The sequence below is a fragment of the Aureococcus anophagefferens genome (genome assembly GCF_000186865.1).
Source record: "Aureococcus anophagefferens unplaced genomic scaffold AURANscaffold_14, whole genome shotgun sequence".
NCBI classification, from domain to species: Eukaryota; class Pelagophyceae; order Pelagomonadales; family Pelagomonadaceae; genus Aureococcus; species Aureococcus anophagefferens.
In genome coordinates, this window is record NW_008705574.1 from 315,093 (window position 1) to 321,955 (window position 6,863).

Consider the following 6,863-nt stretch of genomic DNA (forward strand, 5'->3'; position numbering starts at 1 on the left):
GCAAGACGACCATCTTCTTCGGGGATTCGCTCACGCGCTTCTGCTACTACGAATTCAACACGTTCCTCTCGACGGGCGCCGTGCGCGACCACGAGCTCGGCGCGTCCTCGGGCGACGGCCGCTGGAGCGACGACTACGACGACTGGGAGGAGTGGACCGAGGAGGGCATCTGCGGCGCGGGCGGGAAACACCGGCGCCGCATCTGGATGGATTTGGACGAAACGACGCGCACGGAATTCTACTTCATCAACAACGTCTGGTATGCTGAAGAGGACATGGACAAGGACGGCGACACGTCCCTCGCGGACGTCGCGGAGGTCGCGAAGGACGCCGCGGACGTCGTCGTCTACAACATGGGCTGGTGGCAGCTCAAGGACTGCTGGGAGGACTACATGTGCGGCGCCGAGGGCTTCGACGAGACCTGCGCGGCCTGGTACGAGGGCATGATGCAGGAGGTGCTGGACAACCTGCTCGCCTTCGACGACGACGTCGTCGGTATTTACCGCACGACGGCCTGCTGCGGCGAGTCGCACTTCGGAGACAATTACAACAGTCTCGGGACGGTCACGGACGGCTGGGTGCCCGCCATCGAGGCGCAGAACGCCAAGGCGACGGCCATGATGGAGGCCGCGGGCGTGCCCGTCGTCGACGTCTACCCGTTCTACAACATCTCGTCCGTCGACGACTACACCTTCGACTCCAGGCACGCGACGGTGGCGACGTGCCACGTCTGGACGGAGATGATCCTGCGGGCCATCGATCGCGCGCAGGGCACGGGCTGCGTCGCGGACCTCGGCGCGGACTACGTGCCGGAGTTCGTCTTCGACCGCTGGCCGTCGCCCGGGCCGACGCCCGCGCCGTCGGCGCCGACCTACGCGCCGTCGCCCGCGCCGTCCTACATGCCGAGCGCGTCGCCGCCGACCTACCCGCCGACGGCGTCGCCCTCGGCGCCCTGCGTCGACGACGTGCGCTGGGCCAAGGTCGGGACGCCGCGGAAAGACTGCGCGTGGGTCGCCGAGTACCCCGGCCTCCGCTGCGACGTCGTCGGCGCCAACGCCACGGCGCACGAGGCCTGCCGCGCGGCCTGCGGCTGCTCGTCGCCGCCGTCGCCGGCGCCCGCGGGGTCGCCGACGCCGGCGCCGTCCGCCGCGACGGCGCCGCCGACGGCCGCGCCGACGGCCGCGCCGACGGCCGCGCCGACGACCGCCGCGCCCGCGGCGGCGCCCACGGCCGCGCCCGCGGAGGCCGCGATGTCGCCGACGGCGGCGCCGCTCCCTTCGCCGACCGCGGCGCCGCTCGCGTCGCCGACCGCCGCGCCGACCGCCGCGCCGACCGGGGCGTCGCTCCCTTCGCCGACCGCGGCGTCGCTCGCGTCGCCGACCGCGGCGTCGCTCGCGTCGCCGACCGCCACTCCGCTCGCGCCGCCGACGGCGCCGCCGACCGGGTCGCCGCTCGCCGCCCCCCCGGCGCAATGCCCGAGGACGTGCTTCGAGGAAACGTGCGACGCGTGGGCGACCAAGGGCAGCTCGTGTGCAGACCTCGCCTACTGGGGCTGCGACTGCGCCGGCTGTGTCTGCGCGCTGGACGGCACGGACGGCGACGCGACCGTCGTGGACAAGAAGCAGGGCGCCGCGCCCGCGCCGACGGCCGCGGCCGCGAGCTCGTGGTCCGTCGAGAGCCTCGAGAGCGGCGGCGCGACGCGCTACTACTGGGTCTACGCGCCGGACACGGCGGACTACACGGGCATGATGCTCTTCTTCCACGGCGCGGGCGGCGGGGCGAACGTGAGGCGCGACTACCGCGTCGCCGAGATGGCCGACGCGTACGGCTTCGTCGGCGTCGTGCCCGTCGGCAGCCCGGGCGACGACGACGAGGACGGCAAGGGCGACGACGACGTGTGGTCGTCGTGGGACGGCGACAAGCGGCGGCGCCTGGCCGGCGACAGCACGGAGTACGGCTACCACTGGAACGTCGACGTCGCGGACGGCGTCGACGACGTGAGCTTCGTCCACGCGGTCGTCGCGGCGGTCGCGGAGGACTACGCCGTCGCCGCCGACAGGCCCGTCATCGCCCTCGGCTTCTCCAACGGCGCGGGCATGTCGGAGCTCCTCGGCTGCCACAGTAGCTACGATCTGTGGGTCGCGCACCTCGGCGTGCACTACCGCGCGGAATCGGACTGGCCGTCGACGTGCCAGTCCAAGTATTCGGACTGCCCCGAGTGGAACGCCGTCGGCTCCGAGGACTGGTTCCTCGACACCATCGGCACGGACGGCGTCCTCGCGCAGTTCGAGGCGAGCCGCGACGCCGCGGGCTGCCCCGAGGAGGCCGCGAGCCGGGACGGCGAGTGCTACGAATACGCGAGCTGCCCGTCGTTGGGGCGGCTCTGCGTCTGGGACGGCGTCGGCCATGCGATCACGGACGCGACGACCGAGGCCGCGTGGACCTATCTGACGGGCGGCGGCGCGTGCGCGCCGACGACGGCCGCGCCGTCCTCCCTCCCGGGGTCCAAGAAGTCGTCCGACGCCGCCGACGCCGCGTCGTTGGGCGCCGAGAGCCTCTACGCGCTCGCGGCCGTCCTCGCCCTGCTGATCCTCGCCGCCGTCGCCTACCGGCTGTCGCGGACGAAGGACTCGGCGCCCTTCGCGCCGCCGTCGCCGCCGCCGCCGCCCGTGGAGGACGTCGCCGCCGTGGCCGTGCGCGAATTCGCCGTCGAGTTCGACGACACGCCGACGAAGGCGTGCAAGAAGGCGTTCCTCGGCGACGACGCCGACGCGCCGGCCGAGACGCCCGCGGCCGCGTGCCTCGGCGAGCCCCTCGACACGCAGGTGACGACGGGCTCCGAGATCCACCCCGCGGAGCCCGCGAGCCCCGGCGTCGCGGGCTGGGCGAAGACGCTCGAGCTCGGCGACGGCGACGCGCCGGAGGAACCGGCGGGGGGCGTGCCCGACGCGTGGCACCGCACCTGCGAAGCGGAGGCCGCCTCCCCGGTGGAAGACGCGCAGCGCGCGCTCGACGCGGCCCTCGAGCGGGCGTCGTCGCTCGGGGACCTGGATCCGGAGGCCCCGGAGGGCGACGCCGAGGCCGCCGACGCGCGCGACATCGCCGGCGACGTCGCCAAGGCGCTCCTCGACGAGGAGGCCGCGGCGGACTAAATTCAATGTGGACATTGCCCGGCGAGACGACGATCGCGCCGCGCGCGCTGGGTGTGCGCGCCTCGCTCAGGTTCGCTAAAATTACATCATGTTGAAGGCAAACTGAACATTTGAGTTCTCAGGATGGTCAGCTGAGACGGGGGGGGGCAGCCGCCATGCGCTCCTGGCTGTGGGGCGCGCTGCTGCCGGCGGTCGTCCATGCGCGCTTCGCGTCCATGTGCATCGCGTCCGAAGCGCTGAGCGCCAAGGAGTCGGAGGTGCTCGCGCGGCGCTGCGCGTTGCAGGTCTGCTCGCTCATGCTGACGACGGCGCCGGCCGAGCCGCCGCTGGTCATGGTGCACGGCCTGAGCGAGCGCCAGGTGAAGCTCGTCGAGCGCGCGGGCGCCGAGACGCGCGCGTCGCCGGGCCTGCGGGCCTGGAACGCGACCGGCGTCGTCTGGCGCGACCGACCCGCGCGGCTCGCGGCGCTGTCGGAGCCCGCGAGGACGTACACGTACCACAAGCTCCACATGTGGGACCCGGCCTTCGTGCGCGAGCCGCACGTCAGCTTCGTCGACAGCGACGCCGTCTTCGTGCGCAACGCGTCCGCGCTCGACGCGCGCGACCTCGAGCGGCCCGCGGCCTGGTTCATGCGCGACAGCTGCAAGCCGCCCAACGTCGCCTGGGACCTCTGGGACGCGGGCATCTACATCGACGGCGCCAGGGTCGCCAAGCAGGACGCGTACTGGAACACGGGCGTCGTGTCCTACGAGCCCGACGCGGCCGTCGCGGCGGCGCTCTGGCGCATGTACGGCGCCGGCGACTTCGCCGCCCTCGACCCGGGCGCCTACGTCTGCGAGGGCGACGTGCTCCAGACCTACTACTGGCGCGCGAGCGCGGGCGCGCTCCCGCGCAAGCTCAAGGCGGGCTGGAACTTCCGTGGCTACAAGTGCTCCTACGCGGACCTCGAGAAACGCGCGGACCTGAAGATCGTCCACAAGGAGGAGGCGCGGTCGGCGAAGATGATCCTCGAGACGTGCGAGGGCGTCCCCGCGCGCCAGCGGTCCGACGAGCCGCCGGCCTTCCTCCTCGCGCTCCGCGGGGCGCTCGACGAGGGCCGGTGCCTCGACCCCCGCGCCGCCGCCGAGCTCCGCGCGACGTGCCCCGACGCGTAAAAGGTCAAAGAGGAGGTACTTGCAGGGGGGGCATCGCGCGAGCCGCGTCTCCGCCGGCGCCGGCGGCGCGCTCGGCGCGGCCGGGGGCGCGCCTAGCTCCAGTCCCGGATGACCTGGGACCGGATGTTCTTGTTGATGCGGCAGTCGGGGTTGCAGGCGAGGTTGCGGGCGCAGGTCCAGGCGCAGAAACCGCACGCGCCTGCGGAGTGTCCGCGCGGTCGCGAACGCCGAAGACGCGCGGGAGGGCGTCTCGGCGGGCCCCGTTTTGGAGGCGGCGGGCGCGGGGGGGTGCTCTCCCACGACACGACGGCGCGACCCGGCCGCGGGGATGGGGCCGGGCGCGTGCTTTTAGGTCGAGGTTCCTCGGGGCGATCGAATCGGGACGCGGCGGCGCGCCGACGATGACCGCGATGACCGGGTACGTCGCCGGGTCCGAGAGCCAGATCTCCTTGAACGACATCTCGGCGGCGGGCTTCGTCGCCTTCGTCGCGAGCGTCCGCTGCGACGCCTATGAACGTTTGGCGTCAAAAACCGCCGCGGGCGCGCCCCCGGGGGGCGCCCAGCTTCTGTCGGACGCGGCGCGCGCCATCGGGGCGCGCACGGCGGCGCTCAGGGCCGTTCGGCTCGTCAGCATCCGGAGGGCGTTCATGATTTCTATCGGAGAATCGGGCCTGCTTTTGCACCTTCTTGCGGTCCACAGCTCGAGGCGGCGTGCTGATCGCAGATGCTGATCGCTGCCCGAAGGTGCCGCGGACGCGCAGACATCAACCGCGCGCCGCATCGCGTCCTCGTGTGCGCGAGAGCTACTGCGGCGAGGTAGGTACCAGCGACGGCCGCACCACGTGCCAGCTGGACAACAGCACCTCCTCAAGAAGAAAAAAAGAACAGGCTGTATAGTGCACTCGAATGGACATTGCAGAAGCGCGGGGCGGCGGCCGCGGGCGCTCAGGGGGGCGAGATGGCCGCGAGGCTGTTGGAGCGGCGCATCTCGCCCGCGCGGCGTCCCGGCCCGCGGGGCGAGAAGGACTTGCGGCCCGAGGGCCGCGGCGACTGGTCGAAGTCGAGGGGCGCGTCGACCGGCGGCGCGGCGAGCGGCGGCACCGTGACGCGAGACGCCGCGCTCCGCGGCCGGCGCCGCGGCGCGTCGCCGGCGTCGCCGTCGAAGCGGAGGGCGCCGGGCCGCGGCGACGGCGTCACGCGCGCGACGGCGTCGTCCTCCTCGAAGAAGGACCGCGCGGGGCTCGGCGTCGCGACCGCGAGCGGCGTCACCCTGCGCGCCGCGGCCGGCGGCCGCGGGCTCCGGGGGTCGTCGACGGCGCGGGGCGTGATCGGGGGCAGCGCCGCCCGCTCGGCCCGGGGCAGCGGCCGCCGGACGGCCACGGGCGGCGCCTGCTTGCGCGGGCGCATGGGCTCGAGCTTCAGGGTCATCGTCGACACGGGCGACACGCGGCCGACGCTGCCCTCGTCGCCGCTCTCGCAGACGAGGGCGTCCTCGAGGGCGGCGAGGGCGAAGGGCGAGCCCGACCGGGGCAGGGGCGCGCAGCGCGCGACCTCGGCGTCGTCCATCGATTCGTCGATGGATCCGAGCGGGCAGCCCCGTGGTTTGATTTACTTTTCAGCGAGCTCTCTTCTTGCAGTCGTTGTTGACCGTTGAACTCTCAGAAAAAGCGGGGCTGCAGGCCCTCACTCCGCGTCGTCTTCGGCACTGACGGGCCGTCCCAGGACGCCGCGGGATGGCGCGGATCGCCGCGCTCCTGTGCCTCGTCGCCGGCGCCAGGTCGGCCTGCGAGTACGCCGAGCAGTACGCCGTTGCCGAGGGCGCGTCGGCGGACAGCAGCTACGGCGGCGCCTACACGCCCGGCGACGCCGCGGGCCCGCCGTCCGTGGGGTGGTGCGGCACGAACCAGGGCGGCTCCTGGGCGCCGGCCTACCAGTCGGCGGCGCCCCACGTGCTCAGCGTCGCCTTCGAGTTCCCCGCGCGCGCGTCCGAGGTGAGAGTGTACGAGCACGCGAACCCCAAGGAGCTCACGGGCTTCGTGAAGAAGATCGACGCGCTCGACGCGTCCGGCGCGCCCCGGCCCTTCTGGCAGGGCGACGACGCCACGACCTGCGGCGGCTTCCTCGCCGCGGCCTACGAGGGCGGCAACGAGACGGATTTCGCGGTGCACGGCGTCGTCGTCTACACGCAGACCGCGGGCGCCGCGTGGGAGTACGTCGACGCCGTCCAGCTGATCGGGCGCGTCTGCGACGAGGACGCCGCGCTCGACGTCGAGGACGAGGACGAGGACGACGGTTTCCGCGGCACTTTCGCGGACGCGTTCGGCGCGGACGACGGCGGGGACGCGTCGGTGATCGGGTCCACGACGACGACGACCACTACGGGCTCGTCGTCCACGACCACGACGACCACCGTCGTCCCGCGGCGCTACTACGGCGGCGACGACGGCCGCGGCGACGACGACGACGGCGACGACGACGGCGCGCACCAACTGGGGGCGCCCAAGTGGCTCTTCGTGCTCCTCTTCTACGTGCTCGCCGGCGTCCTCGTCGTCGGCGG